Source organism: Emydura macquarii, unplaced genomic scaffold (genome assembly GCF_026122565.2).
Source record: "Emydura macquarii macquarii isolate MOO-44397 ecotype Brisbane River unplaced genomic scaffold, CSIRO-AGI_Emac_v2 contig_2734, whole genome shotgun sequence".
NCBI classification, from domain to species: Eukaryota; Metazoa; Chordata; order Testudines; family Chelidae; genus Emydura; species Emydura macquarii.
Window position 1 is genome coordinate 2,700,955 of NW_027132871.1, and position 16,210 is coordinate 2,717,164.

Consider the following 16,210-nt stretch of genomic DNA (forward strand, 5'->3'; position numbering starts at 1 on the left):
AAAAGAATCCCGAGACACGGCACGCGATCAAGAACCTGCCTGCAACCCAATGGTGGGTTGGGACCCACCGTTTGGGAAACACTGATGTAATATGCAAATATGCATACAACTGTAATTAATACGTGGAAGGCTGCGTTCTGCACTAGATTTAGTTTCTGAGTGGCCTTCACGTGTAGCATTACAGTGATCTAGTCTCAAAGTGACAAAGGCACTGATAATTGTAGTGAAATCTGCACTGGAGAAAAAAGGTCACACGCTTCTCACCAGGTGCAGAGGGAGAAAAAGCATATAACCTGACTGAAGCTGAAACACTTTAAGGAATCTGTATAATGGTTCCAATTTTAATAGCAAAAAGCATGTTCTTAATTTTGAAAAGAGCAACAACAAAATCCCTCTATAAATTGCTTAATTTTGCTGTTTATTTAATAGGATCATCGGAATTGCCATGCAAATTCAGAAATCAGACCAATGGGTTATCCAGTGCAATGTGCTGTTCCCCATAGTGGGCAGTACCTCATGCTTCAGAAAGTGGTGAAAACAGTCCTCCTACCTTCCATAATGGGCAAATAACATGCCCATGGGGGAATATTTCTTTCTAAATCCATTTTAGTTACTGTAAATACAGATTTTTTTTAATTAAAAAAAAGACCAAAAATTTTGGGTTTTAGGCCTGCTAAGCCCATTGCCTCATTAGTATCTGGTAGCAGTGAGTTCCACTTGTTAACCATGCACTGAGTAAAACAAAGGATTTAATTTTGTCAGTTTTAAAATTTGTTCTTTTATTCTCATTGGAGGTCCACTTGTTCCTATATGATGCAGAAAGTAGATAGACACATCTAAAACACAGCTCCGGTTGACCTATAGGCCAGACTTTTGTGAAGTGCTGTAGCTTGCCAATGAACCAGACTAAGAAAGAAAGCAAGAATTGTTAAGTAAAGAATATTATTTTATCAATGTACTAATCACAAGTAACAGAGGCTTGAGTTTGCAAAAAAAATAATGTACTGACCAAAAAGAGCATAAGAAGTGCTATCTTGGGTCAAATGAATGGTCCATCTACATTAGTATCCTGTCTTCAACAGTGGTCCACACCAGAACTTCCAGGAGAGTGTACCGAACAGGCAAGTTGGAGTGAGCCACCAGTCTTCCCCTCCCAGCTACTGACAGTCACAGGTTTACCATCACTCGGATAAAGGGGTTGCATCCTGACCATCTTGGACCATTGATGGACCCATTCCTCCATGAATTTGTCTAGTTCTTCCTTGAGTGGTAACAGCTGATTTAGAAAAACAAGGTTACTTATCAGTAACTGATGTTCTTTGAGAGGTGTTGCTCATGTCCAATCCACTATAGGTGAGTGCACGCCTCCGTGCACGGTTCCCGGAACTTTTTTCCCCTTAGCAGATTCCGTAAGGCTGGCTCCAGCGCTCCCTGGAGCCCCGGGCACATGCCGCAGTATATGAGGCACTGCCAGCCCTACGCCCCCTCAGTCTCTTCTTTCTGCCAACTCTGGCAGCGGGGATGGGGGGTGGGTTGTGGAATGGACATGAGCAACACATCTCGAAGAACATCAGTTACTGGTAAGTAACGCTGTTTTCTTCTTCGAGTGATTGCTCATGTCCATTCCACTATAGGAGACTAACAAGCAATACCTTTGAAGGTAGGTAGGAGTTACCAGTGAGCTGCCTTCAGCACTGCTGTGCCAACTCCCGTGTCCTCTCTTGCCTGCTGGACGATGGTGTAGTGGGACGTGAAGGTATGCACCAACGACCAGGTGGCAACTTTGCAGATGTCCTGCAGGGGCAATCTCTGCAGGAAGGCTGTAGATGAGGCTTGAGGTCTGGTTGAGTGCGCTGTGATGGTTCCCGGAAGTGGCACCCTCGCCTGCTCGTAGCAGAACTTGATGCAAGATGTAATCCATAAGGAGATGCGCTGGGTGGAGACAGGTGAGCCTTTTATCCGGTTAGCCACTGCGACAAAGAGCTGCGTCGATTTCTGGAACAGCTTTGTACGCTCGATGCAGAAGGCCAGGGCTCATCTCACATCCAGCGAATACCATCTCCTCTCCTTCTCCGAACTGTGAGGTTTGGGAAAAAACATGGGGAGAAAAATATCTTGGTTACAATGAAATTGGGAAACCACCTTGGGCAGGAAGGCTGGATGTGGCCTCAACTACACCTTATCCTTATAGAATACTGCATAAGGGGGCTCTGAGGTCAAGGTCCTAATCTCGGAGACCCTCCTAGCTGAGGTAATGGCCACCAGGAAGGCTACCTCTATGTAAGCATGAGCAGAGGGCATGAAGCCATGGGTTCGAAGAGGGGCCCCGTGCGTCTCAAGAGGACCAGGTTGAGATCCCAGGGAGGCACCAGGTCACGAACCTGCGGATAAAGCTTCTCCACTGCCTTGAGGAACCTGACCGACATGGGATGGGATAACAGGGACCTCCCCTCTAGCGGCTGATGGAAGGGTAAAATGGCTGCCAGGTGAACCTTCAGTGAGGCCAATGCCAGACCCTGGAGCTTTAGCTGGAGCAGGTACTCCAGGATCGCCTGTATAGGCAAGAGGCTGGGCAGAATACTTTGGGACTCTGCCCAAGAGGTAAACCACCTCCACTTAGCCCGATACACGACCTGTGTGGAAGGCTTCCTGCTGCCAAGCAGGACTTGTTGGACCTGCATCGAGCAGGCTCTTTTTCCCTCCGTCAGCCACAGAGCCTCCAGGCTGTGAGGTGCAGAGATTCCAGGTCCGGGTCCAACAGGCGATCATGGTCCTGGGAGAGAAGGTCGTGCTGCCTTGGGAGCTCCAGGGGCGGGGTGATCAAAAGGTCCAGCAGCATGCTGAACCAGTGCTGTCTCAACCAGGCTGGAGCGACGAGTATAACATTCTCCCTGTCCCTCTTTATTTTCAACAGGACCCTGGGCAGGAGTGGGATGGGTAGGAACGCGTACATGAGGGTCCCCGTCCAGTCGATGAGGAACGCGTCGGAAATCGACCCAGTCTCATGATCCCAGAGCAAGCAGAACCTCAGGCACTTCGTGTTCCAGGCCGATGTGAATAGGTCCAGTTGGGGAACACCCCACTTCTGGAAGATCAGTCACTACCTCCGGGTGCAACGACCCATCATGGCGGGGTAGAAACGACCTGCTGAAGCAATCCACCTTGTCGTTCCGCACTTCCAGGAGGTGAGAGGCAGTCAAGTGGAAATCGTGGCTCATGGCAAAATCTCACAGACAGACAGCTTCCTCGCAGAGGGCCGAGGAGCATGCTCCCCGCTGACTGTTTATGTAAAACATGGCTGCGGTGTTGTCCGTCAGCTCCTGCACCACTCTGCCTGTCAGGAATCGGAGGAACACCTTGCACGCTAGGCAAATGGCCCTCAGCTCCTTCATGTTGATGTGCAGGCGCCTCTCCTCCCCCGACCAGAGCCCCTGGGTGCCTAGGTTGGTGCTGATGTGGGCTCCCAATCCCACATCCGAGGCACTGGAGATTAGGGTGACCAACGGGACCAGTTCCCTGAATGGAACGCCCTTCAACATTGCACTGGGAGTCCTCCACCAGTTTAGGGAGGCTAGGATGGGTGGGGGAACTGTGACCACCCGATCCAGTGGGTGTCTGCTTGGCACATAAATCGAGGTCAACCACACCTGAAGCGGTCTGAGCCTCAGGCGAGCTAGTCTCACTACGTATGTGCAGGCCGCCATGAGGTCTAACAGCTGTAGGCAGTGCCTGGCTGTTGTTGTGGGGCATCAATGCAGCTGGGAGACGATAGAGGCCATCGCCTCGAAACGTGGTTGAAGCAGGAAGGTTCTGGCCTGGGAAGAGTCCAGGGTGGCCCCAATGAATTATACAGGGTGCACTGGGATTAGTGTGGACTTCTACTCGTTTATGAGGAGTCCCAGCGTGCTGCACGTGGAGCAAGTGAGGGTCACGCTCTCTTGCACTGGGACCTAGACCGATCAGCCAATCGTCCAGATAAGGAAAAATTTGCATACCGTTTCATTTCAGGTGGGCAGCCACTACCGCCATGCATTTGGGGAATACCCTTGGAGCCGAAGATAGGCCAAAGGGTAGGGCTGTAAATTGGTAGTGGGAGCCTGCCACCATGAAGTGAAGAAAGCGGCTGTGGCTGGGGAGGATAGATATATGAGATCAAGGGCGGCATACCAGTCTCCTGGATCCAGGGAAGGGATTATGGAGGCTAGGGAAACCATGCGAAACCTGAGTCGTTTGACATATTTGTCTCAGACCCCCCTTCGCCTTGGGGATGAGGAAGTACCTGGAATAAAACCCCTTCCCCCTTCTGCTTTGAGGGACCATTTCCACCGCTCCTATGTTGAGGAGGGTGTCCACCTCCTGCAAGAGGAGGTGCTCGTGAGAGGGGTCCCTGAAGAGGGACGAAGGGGGAGGGTTGATGGTGGGGGTAGATGTAGACTGTAGGGCATAGCCCCCTGAGACTATCCCAAGGACCCAGCGGTCCGATGTGATCTTTGCCCATTCGGAATAGAAGGGCCTTAATCTGTTTAGGAAGGGACGGGGTGGATCCAGGAGAGCAGTCGGGGCGTCATCCTCCAGCGCACCATCAAAACGGTCTCCTCTGGTTGCCCAACCCCCTGGGGGGCCCTTGCTGGGGGGCTGAGGATGAACTGGGGGGATGATTCCTCCTTCTAAATCCCCTATTCCTGTACCTATTTCTACAGGGCTGGAAGGGCCTACACAGATGCCTTGACTGCTGCTGCGCCTTGGGCCGTGACTGATGCCTAGAAGCCTGGGGCATGTACAGGCCCAGGGAGCGGAGCATGACCCTGGAGTCCTTCAGAACATGCAGCTTCGCATCGGTCTGGTCAGAGAATAGGGCCGACCAATCAAAGGGAAGGTCCTGAATCGATTGCTGCACCTCGTAGGAAAGGCCCGAGGATTGCAGCCACGAGCACCTTCTCATGGAAATGGTGGAGGCTATGGCCCTAGCTGCCGAGTCAACAGCATCACTGGCCATCTGGATTGCTTCCCTAGCCACCGTGGTTCCTTCCTACATGATGGTGGTAAAGTCTACCCTGGTCCCGGGGCAGTACCTCAGCAAACTGCCTGAGGGAGTCCCACAAATTGAAATTATATCTACCCAGGAGGGCCTGATGGTTGCCAATCCTAAACTGCAGGCTTGCCGTGGAATAAACCTTTCTCCCAAACAAATCCAGCTTTTTGTTGTCTTTGTTCTTGGGAGTGGACCTTGGCTGGCCTTGCCTGTCCCGCTGGTTGGCCGTGTCTACCACCAGGGTTCCCGGGGCGGGGTGAGTGAACAGATACTCGAACCCCTCGGCTGGGACATAATACTTTTACTTGGCCACCTTTGACATAGGGCGACCGAGGAAGGGATTTGCCACAGGGCCTTTACAATTTTGAGTACCCTTTCCTGGACTGGTAGGGCCACTCTCGCTGGGGCAGCCACTGCCAGCACATTAAAGAGGCTATCATCGGCCTCTTCCAACTCCTTCACCTCCAACCCCAAGTTAGAGGCCACTCTCTTGAGCAGCTCCTGGTGCGCCCTGAAATCCTCCCACTGGGAGACTCTGAGCCACTGGGCCTGCGGTGCCATGCACGTCCTCGATCTCGGGTGCCCTTCCATGCCTGGGACCACCCTCTCGACACCTCCGACCTGGGGGACAACAAGGACCACCTCCGTCGCCGCGAGCGGTGCTGACGATCGGAAGTGCGCTCCGCAGAGCTCGAGGTACTGGAGTGTCGTCTCGGTACCAATAACTTCCATTGCTGCTTGCCTTTCGGTGACTGAGACCGGTGCTGCTCTGAACTCCGTGGTGTTGAGCTGGAATCCGGCGACCGGGTTCCGTGTCATGGACTGCATGGTGCCGGGTCCTCCGATGGCAAACAGGTTCTGCACCGCCTCAGTGCGGGTGAAGTCGTCGGTGCCGGGAGCTCGACCTGTGCCGCCTCCTGGCTTGCACTGTCTCCGGTGCTGGGGATCAACGTCTACGCCGCGAGGGAGACTCCTCGTCCTGAGTCGAAGCAGGCTGGCTGGACGATGCCAACCTGGAGCAACTGCTGGGGGAGCATCTTTGCTCTACCCCTGGTGGCCGTCTGGCAGGAGATCTTCCTCCCCTTACTGGGGATCTCCACCGTCATTCAGGGGGACTCAACACGGATTTCCCCCGTGACACCGACCCCTTCTCCTTTGGCGGGGGGGGGGGAGGGGCAGAGGTGCCGTAGGCAAGGCCAAGAAGGCTCTTGCCACCTGGAAAGTCTCCAGTGTCGACGGCATCGGCAGGGGCACTCTCTCACTCCCAGGAGTTGGTGGAAGCTCTCTGACCAGAGGTGCAGGCACTGGAGAAAGTCTCCACGGGCCGAGTTCGGTGAATCTCTGTATGACCCTGCCCATACTGACAGCACAGGGGAGCGTCCATGCCCGCGCGCACCTTCTTCCTCCTCGGTGCCGGCGATGTTGCGCGATGCCGCGTTGAGGCCGGTGCTGGCGATGTTGCTCGGTGCCAGGTTGAGGCTGGTGCCAGCGGTGCACTTTGCACCGAGGTCATGCTCGGTGCCGAAATGGAGCGGACCGACTCAGACGCCGGGCGGAGTGCTGTCTCCATTAGCAGGGCTTTTCACCGGATTTCTTGGTCCTTCTGAGTCCTCGGTTTAAAAGCCCTGCAGATCTTACAATTGTCTTTCCTGCGTGCCTCCCCCAAGCACTTAAGGCAGCAGTCGTGGGAGTCGCTGAGTGGGAAGACCCTCCCGCAGGAGGCGCACAGCTTGAATCCTGGCGACCGGGGCATAGCCCAGCCGCTCTGACTTGCCTTATCTCTAACTACACTTAATAACACTTAACAATTACTTAACTAACTAAACTACTTAGAATAACAAACAAATTCAAAGAAGGGGAATAGTACTTGTTGAGAGCAAGGCTAGTTCCAGCAACCGTCACAGGCGGAAAGAAGGAACTGAGGGGGCGTAGGGCCGGCAGTGCCTCATATACCACGGCATGTGCGCGGGGCTCCAGGGGACACTGGAGCCAGCCCTACGGGATCTGCTTAGGGAAAAAAGTTCCGGGAACCATGCACGGAGGCATGCACTCACCTATAGTGGAATGGACATGAGCAATCACCTGAAGAACTATCATTATATATGTGTAATTGAGATTATTTCCCCCCCAATATGCTTTACTTTGCATTTATCCTTGTTGAATTTTAGCTGCTATTTTGTTGCCCAGTCACCCAGTTTTGTGAGATCTCCCTATGACTCTTTGCTGTCAGCTTTGGACTTCACTATCTTAAATAATTTTATATCATTTAGAAAGTTTGCCACTTCACTGTTCATTCTCTTTTCCAGGTCATTCATGAATCTGTTGACCAGAACAAGTGCCAGGAACAGATCCTTGGGGACCCTGCTGTTTACCTCTCTCTGTTGTGAAAAATGTACTTCAGTCATAAGACATAGTAAACAACAGATATTTGATTACGCAGTTGGAAATGTATTGGAATATAATATACTAAACATAAGACTCCCTCTGTAAAAAAGAGGAAACAACGAAACTGTAAACAGGTTGGCTGTAAGAATGCCAACTTGTAAGCAAATTGCAGAACCAGACAATAGTGAAAGCTAATGGTCACTGGCTGCAGTCTCTCAGACTGTGGTAATGTATCTTTCTGTTATGCGCCAATTGACTAATTGTCTAATAAACTCAATCAAGCTGACTGATCTGAGGTCTCTTTAATTACTGAGTACATTCGAACCTCACTAAAATTGATAACACTCCAGGGCCAGATCCTGCCCTGCACAGCTCAGATAGAACAAAGCTAATCTAAAACCATCTTAAGGCTTCCAGTGTAGGCTTCCAATTAACCAATTTAGTAGGAATCCCAAGATGGCACGCTGCCTTCATGACAACTCCTATGGCACACCCAACCAGCCACCAACAGCAGCAGTTAGATAAGCTAACAATATGTATTACTTGATGATTCCAAATCAGTTGGTATTTTATCAAAATATAATTAGCTGTCTCCAACTGCTGCTCAACCCGGTCATAATAGTCGGGCAGTTTCTTGTAGGTGTCACAGCAGAATTGGGTCTTGAGGAGAGATCTGGAGGAGAGAGCAGCAAAGGTGTTTCACACATAAAGGACAGCACAGAAGAAGGCACAGAGATGTTTCTTGGAGAAAATGATACATAGGCACTAAAGGCAGGAATAATTGGCAAAGTGGAGTGGGTTGACGTAATAAGAGAACAGAATGAGAGGAAAGAAGGAAGAGGAGGGCAGAGTTGTCATGAGTCTTGAATACTTGAAGCTTGCTAATCATCTCCAGTTCCAGACACGAGGGTAAGAATCCATGGGGGCAGGAGCGGATGTTAATAATAGAACCTTTCAAGAAAGCCTGATTTATGGAAGATTTCTAGACCATAGGCAAAAGGAGGGACATATGCTCTCTTCCACAGCAAGAAAAAAAATTGTTGTAGAAGTCTTAACTTTTTGCCACTTTTAACTCAAAAATTATGAGTGATCAGTACGTTTCTCTGGGTATCAAATCCTTGTCTATATTAGAAAAACTGATTATGCTAACTGGTAGGTATCTCTAGTATGCTTGTAAGACACAATACATCTGCACAGAAAATGCTCCAAACAGTTTACAACTATGCTAACTACTTGTTTAGATTAAACAGTTTCAACATAAATCATGGTAATAACAATTTGGAAGGATGTCACTGGAGCACCTGCATAAATGGCTCAAATAGAACTCCCATAGCTGCCCCATAGTAATGTACTGGGCATGAAGGATATGAACAGAGAATTAAATGTCTTGCTCAACTTTCAAAAACTGAATGCAATAGTTTAAACCAAAAAGTCTGAATACCTGATAAGAAACTGTCCACTAAATGAGCAAAAGTTATAATAAAACCAGCAAGAGCTCGAGCTAGCATTACCTGCATTAGCGTGCATTAGCATTACCTGCATTTCTCTCATTGGAAATCATGTAGCTAGTTTAGGCCCTGAAAAATCCTCTAGTACTGAAAAACTATTTAATAACTTAACATGTTCTTCACCACTTCCAAACAAATGCAACTTGTCTCACATTTCGTGTATTCAACCAGAAAAATTCTAGTTACTTATATCATTCATGACTAAACATGTCTCTTGATCAGAAGGTATCAAAGACTGAACAAACCATATTGTGCAAAGATCTTGTTGAAATCATGATCCTTCAACTGGTAAAAAGAGAATGGCAGAACTCTTCTTTTATATCTTGAAACCCTGGATGATTACCACTGAAGAGATCTGTGCTCTGCTACTACATAATATACTGGCTTTGTATACATGTACAATACTGCCCTCTACTAGCTGGTCCACAGAGAGAGTAATGGGCTCACTACTATTGTAAAAATAAAGGAACTCTCCTTTAGTTCAAGTGGTGAATGTTTACGGCTCAAGAAGTAGGGTTCTAGTTCTAGCTCCTCAAGCATGAACATATCTGATTGATCTAGTAACTGCCCCATTTTGCAGCACATGCATCTATTGCATAGCTGTAATGAGGGAAAGATAGGGAAAAGCACAGATCACCTTTCCTAGATACTGTTAATCTAATTAATACCAATTCATGGAATTTTGTCCCCTAAAATGTTTTTTGGCTCAGAACTTTGGACATGCATACGAACTTCGAAGGAAATGCTCAAAATGATCCTTCCACAATGTGCTATTTTAAATTAAGCACTCATTTCAAATCGCCTAGCTTGACCATTCTGTGCTGTATGACTTTACTCAGCTTTAAAAGGAGGACCTTCTGCAAAATGAACAGTTAAAAATAAATTGTGCTTCCTTGGGTAAATAAATCATAAGGGTCTAAAACTATTAATAGCACTACTATGTACATAGTGTTTAGCTGAAACACATATAAAGTCAGTTTAACATGCTGTTTTAGGATTAAACATGCTTGAAGAAGAGGTTATTCACCTTGCATGGTAACTGTGGTTCTTCGAGGTGTCTCTTTCCTATAGGTGCTCCACTTCAGGTGCACATGTTCCTCTAGAGCCCTTGCTCAGAGATTTTCATCTATCCAAGCCCATTTGGCACATGCATGCACCCTATGCCTTCTCGTGAAAGACACTGAGGATATATAAGGGCTGGGTGGGCAAACCGCCTGCGGTTCCTTCTCTCCCCAAATTTTTCCTATGGAACAGTCTAAAGCAGAGGGGAAAGAGGGTGGGCAATGGAGTACCCTTAGGGACACATATCTTGAAGAAAAAATGGTTACCTACCTTTCGTAACAATTGTTCTTCAAGATGTGTTGCTCATGTCCATTACAAGTAGGTGTGCGCACGCCGCATGCACAGTCGGAAAGTTTTGCCCCCAGCAGTACCTGTCAGGTCGGTGCAGGAGCCCCCTGGAATGGTGCCTCCATGGCATTATATATAGGGCCCTCCTGAACCACCGCCTCCCCAGTTCTTTCTTCTCGTTCAGCTCCAAAATAAGAGGCAGCGAAGCCTGCATTGGGGGAGTGCCCCTCTGAGTCGACCACATAGAGAATCTCTTCCATTTAGCTAAGTATGCCACCCTGGTGGATGGTTTTCTACTACCAAGGAGGACCTCCTGTATTTGATCTGTCTGGTGCGACTCCCATAAGCACTTTAAGCATGAGTCATGAAGATCACCTTTGGGCATAGGTTTGTGGCAGGATCCACAGGGCTTGAAGGCTTGGGCCCAAGGCATGATCTGGTACCCCAGAAAGGGGAGTACAATGAAAGTGAGAACCCCCTTAACTAACACAACTATAAAACACTTATCTATAAAAACTGTTTTAATGAAAACACCAATTAATTCTAACTACTTTTAACTATTTTACTGGAACTGCAGAAACACGGGGAGAATGCTTGTAGATGCAAGACGACTGAAGCTCCAATGACCGTCATGGGCGTTAGAAGGAACTGAGGATGCGGCGGGTCAGCAGGGCCCTATATAACAATGCCACTGAGGCTCCACTCCAGGGGGCATCTGTACCAACACGATAGATACCACTGGGGAAAAAACCTTCCAATGACTGTGCATGCGGTGCGCGCACTCGAAGAAGAACCACACAAATTGAGTAACCTCTTCTTAAAGTAGTGTCCCTATGGATGCTCCATTTCAGGTGACTTACAAACAATATACACCTAAAAGGAGGAGGGCAATTCAGAACAGATCTGCAGTTCAGGACTAATACTGCAGAACCATTTATTGCATCATTTGATTTAATTGGGATTGGTCCTCCCTTGAGCAGGGGTTTGGACTAGATGACCTCCTGAAGTCCCTTCCAATCCTAATCTTCTATGATTCTCTGATCGTATTTGATATCATGAACAAGGGCATAATAATTCATAAATGCATGTACTGAAGCCCATGTAATGGCCCTACATATCTCAGAAATTGATACATTCTTCAGTAATGCCATAGATGTTGCCTGAGATCTCGTAGAATGTGCTATCACTCAAATAGGGGATGAGCACCTGCCAACTCATAACAAGTGAAAATATTACCAGCCATCCATTTTGATAGTCTCTGAGTAGAGACTGAGAATCCCCTGGATCTATCTGTGATGCAGATGAAGAGCCTAGGTGACCTTCAAAATTGCCTGGTCCAAGCTAAATAGAAGGCCAAAGCTCTTCTAACCTCTGGGTTTCAGAAATAACACTAGTATGTGGATAGACTGATTAAAATGGAAATCCAATAGAATGTTTGGTAGGAATTTAAGCTGTGGGTATAAGGAGACCTTATCTGTGAAGAATACCGTAAAGGCAGGGGGATCTGCCAGTAAGGCCCTGATTTCTCTGACCCTACAGGCCAACATGATGGCAACTAAGAAGGCAGTCTTCATAGATAAATGGAGCAAGGAGCAATTTGCCATTGGTTTGAATGCAGGTCTCATAAGGCAATTTAGAACCAGGTTGAGCTGTCTAATGTGGGGTAGAGATTGCCCAACCCCTGAATGAATCTAGACAATGTTGGGTGAGCAAATATGGAGAATCCCTCCAGTGTGGGATGAAAGGCTAACATAAAACAGCCAAATGTACTTTGGTTGAGCAGATGGATAATCCCAGTTTCTTCAGATCCAACAGGTAAGCCAGGCTAAGTGGAATGGAGCGGGCCAGAGGGAGCAATAACCACACTAATAAGAGAATATTTTTTATTTCTGAAGGTAAGTACTGCAAGTTGATGTCTTTCTGCTGTTTTAGTAGCACTTCTTGTATTTCCACAGAGCAGGAAACCTCTAACCTAATAAACCATTGAGGAACAATGCCCTGAGATGTAGAACCACTAGGCTGGGATAAAGCACACAACCCACATTCTGGAGATAGGTGGTGAGGAATGGCTGAATGCTTGAATGGCAGTTGGACAGAGAAGCAAAGCAGATATGGTTACCATGGTTTTCTTGGACAAGCTGGCACTATAAGGATGATTCTGGCTCTCTCATGTCTGATCTTCATGACCGATAGAATTAGGGGAGAACATAAAACAGACCCTTCTTTCTACATAGAAAGAAGGTGTCTCTCAAGGAGTTTATGACTGTCGAAGGGGAGGTCCTCCCACAGTGTTCTGTATCTCTTTTGGAAACTCTCAGAGCTGGAGTCATGATGCCCCATGCATAACTACCACTGTGGTGATGGATCTGTTGGCAGTGTTTGCAGCATTTAAGGATGCTTGAAAAGTAGGTCTGGCTATTAATTGGCCCTCAGAGACGATAGACTGGAACAACTCCGTGTGTTCTTGTGGCAATTGTTCATTAAAGGTCACAAGCCTTTTATAATTGAAGTTGTATTTAGCCCTGATCTCCTGCTAATTCAAGATCCAAAACTGTAGCGTAGCTGATGAATAGAACTTTTAGCAAAGGAGAACCTGTCTTTTCTAGTCCTTATCATGAGGAGTGAACCGAGAAAAATGCTGTCTACCCCATTCACTTACTGCATGTACCACCACCTGTGAGTTAGATAGGGGATGGGAAAATAAAAAGTCAGAATCTTTAGGGGGAACATTGTACTTTTTATCCGCACTTTTACAAGTGGGCGAAATAGTGGCAGGTGTTTGCCACACCATTTTAGACAGATCTAGAAATGCATCGATGGATAGTGCCACTTGGAGAGTGTTGCTGACTGCAAGATATCCAGCAATTTGTATCGTGGAACCATGACCTTTTGAAAGGATTTGAAGAGTGTCCGCTATCTTCCTAACGAGGTCTTGAAATTGTCTGAAGTCATCAGCAATGGAAGGTGCTGGAGGCATAACCACCTCATCCGGCGACAAAGATGACTTGGGAGTTTCGGGAGGGGTCAGTCTCCTCATCTGCCTAGCCTCCTGCTCTTCAACTGTCTTCTGTGAGAGGGGTGGGGAGGGGAAGGTTGCACAACCCTGGTCTGCCTATGAGACAGTACCCGTGGTTTGGTAAACTGCTATCAATAAACCATCTGAGATCCCTTTATGGTCACTGTGGTCCATACGGAAGTAGAAGGGGCATACAGGGTTGGTTCAACCACCCTTGGTGACCAGTATCATCCTCCCTTTTGATAAGCTGAAACGGGATTTCTGACGGGGTTATTGGGGAACCCCTAACTGAACTAGAGGAGACCGATTGGAAGAAGTCTCTTTCCTCCTCCTCCACATCATCCCATGGGGGGCCACCCATTGAAAACAGTGGAGAATCATGTGGTGTCAGAGGACAGTAGCCCGGAAATGGGGTCTTGGCACTGAAAGCAGCTTGGTACCCATAAGAAGCAAAGACTCCTGTTCATCAGATACCAACAGATCTTTCGAGAACTGGAATTCCTGCAGTACCGACAAGAGATCCAGCACTAATGCAGTAGCCGAAGTTATGGTCACCAAAGTCAATGATACCGACAATGATGGCAGCACTGCAATTGAAGATGGGTGTCATTGTTCAATGCTGAATGTGCTGGTACCAGGGGCTGGATAACCTGCATCGATGCCAATGGCTGGGTTAAAGGATGCAACGGTATGGATGGCTGGGTCTGTATCTATGGCTGGGCCAAACTCAATAGTGCTCTATGACTGCTCTTCTTACTGATGTAGTAGAAAGAGCCTGAGACATGAGTCCTAGTAGAACGGGCCTAGATGCAAGATCTGAACCAAAGTCAAGCTTTAGGAAACAGCAACTGCTTGCCTGTGTATAAGTTCACTGACTGGTGCAGGAACTTGGCAGAAATACAGCATTAGTAATGCATTGGCATTCCTAAAAGCAGTAGCAGAAACACAGAATTCTTAAAGCACAATTCCCCAGATACATAGTAACTGCAAAAACTTAATCCTGGGAGACAGACCAAGTACTCCCCGAACAGCAATACAATACAGGGAGTGAATACAAACTCTCCCTGTGATGCAATAGTGCATGAACACAATCATGAAAGACTGTACAGAGACACCCTGGATAAATAAAGACAGGAGGATGGATGAAGATGTTATGCTCGATTTGAAGGCCAGGTATGGAACAATAGCCGACATCAAAAATGCATTGTCAATCTTGTTTGTATCAGGGTAAAAGAAGTGGATCCTAGCAAGGGCATCTTTGTCCAGCCTAGGGGATAACAGAAACTCCTGCCGATAATTGACCCGGTCCATTGTAACGAGCATACATGTCCTAGTGTACTTGAAGCTCCTATGGGGTGCTAGCATTGTGCTTTGCTTACAATAAACCTGGCTGAGTGCCTTCCCACTGAACCGAATCTGTGGTTACTCACGGACAGTGCTAAGGAGGTCTGCTGTTTCAGTTAGGTGCAGAAACTGAGACAGCAGCCAGAGGGGAACTCATATCAGCATGTATGCCCTGACTGACAACAACTGGTAGAGGCTACTGGGACCCTATTGGAGGGATGTCTCTTGTCTTTGGAACTTTGGGACTTCACACAGCCCAGCTGGTACCAATGGAAGAGTCCTTGGCCTCAATGGTACCCTCAGAGATTGTAGACTTGGCTGGGGACCTGGTCTTTTTTGGAGCTGGCTCCCTGGAGTGAGAGTCCACAATCCTCTTTTTGAGAAGATTCCCAGAAGCCTCCAGTCTTCCTGCCTTAGAGGAAGCCTGCCACAAGGCAGAAGGGGTACTGTATCTGTCCAAAGACAGATGTATGGTGGGGATGGGGATGGGGAAGGGATAGGGTCTCCTGAGCTGGTTTTGGTCACAGGCAGCATTTCATCACGAACAATCTTAGCTTGATCTTCCTGTTCTTTCTTCCCCTAGACTTGAGGACTAAGTAGAAGTTGGATATCTGGGAGACTGGGACTCCTTCAAGCAACTGATGATCTTAGCATGGCCTCTTGGCAGGAAAGGTAGCATTTGAAGCCTGGCAAGCCAGGCATGCCCTGCCAGGAAAATGAGTCTTCCAGAGGGAAAAGGGAAAGGAGAACAAAACAATCCCCACACTACCTATAAAAAACTAACTAACTATAACTATACAAACTACACCAACTACTACTAGACTAAGTATTTTAATGCTAGGGAAAAACAGAAAAGCGGAGGCATGCTCAAGGCAAACACGCTAAGCTCAGTCTCAGGTTGAGGCAGTTGAGATGAAACTGAGGGCGGATCGCCTATGCACCCTTACATAGTCTCAGTATCTGGCATGAGGAGGCATAGGGCATATGCAAAAGCCAAACAGACACTTGTAGCTGAAAGTCTCCAATCAAGGGCTCAAGAGGGCCATGTGCACCTGAAATGGAGCACCCACAGGAACACTACTCAAAGAAGAATTGTATGTTGTGTGATCATCAGGTCCATCCTCTTGTACTGAGGCAGTACCATATAAATCTGGACCAAAAAGTGAAATTATTCTGTGGTTCATTATGTTTTTTGGATTACATTTATGTCTTTATATACTATACGGTACTGAAATTCTAGTTAGGTTTAACAAAATAATCTGTGTGTGTGTGTCTGTGTACACATTATGCGGGCGCACAAACACACACAATCCTGTTAAACCTAGCAACTAGATGCCATTACTAGGTTGGTGTCTCATTGTGGTAGAAACTGTACCCTAAAAGGACCAACCCACACCATGAAACCCACAGTTTTTTAACTCTACAATAAGTTTTTTAAGACTCTGAATAGTAAATGCTACATTTTTTTCCTTAGATTTATTTCACAAGTGTATTTATTTCTCTAAAACATATTAAAATAGAAAACACGTTCATCTGATCAATTATACAAAGTAAATACTAACTTAGTATTAAAAT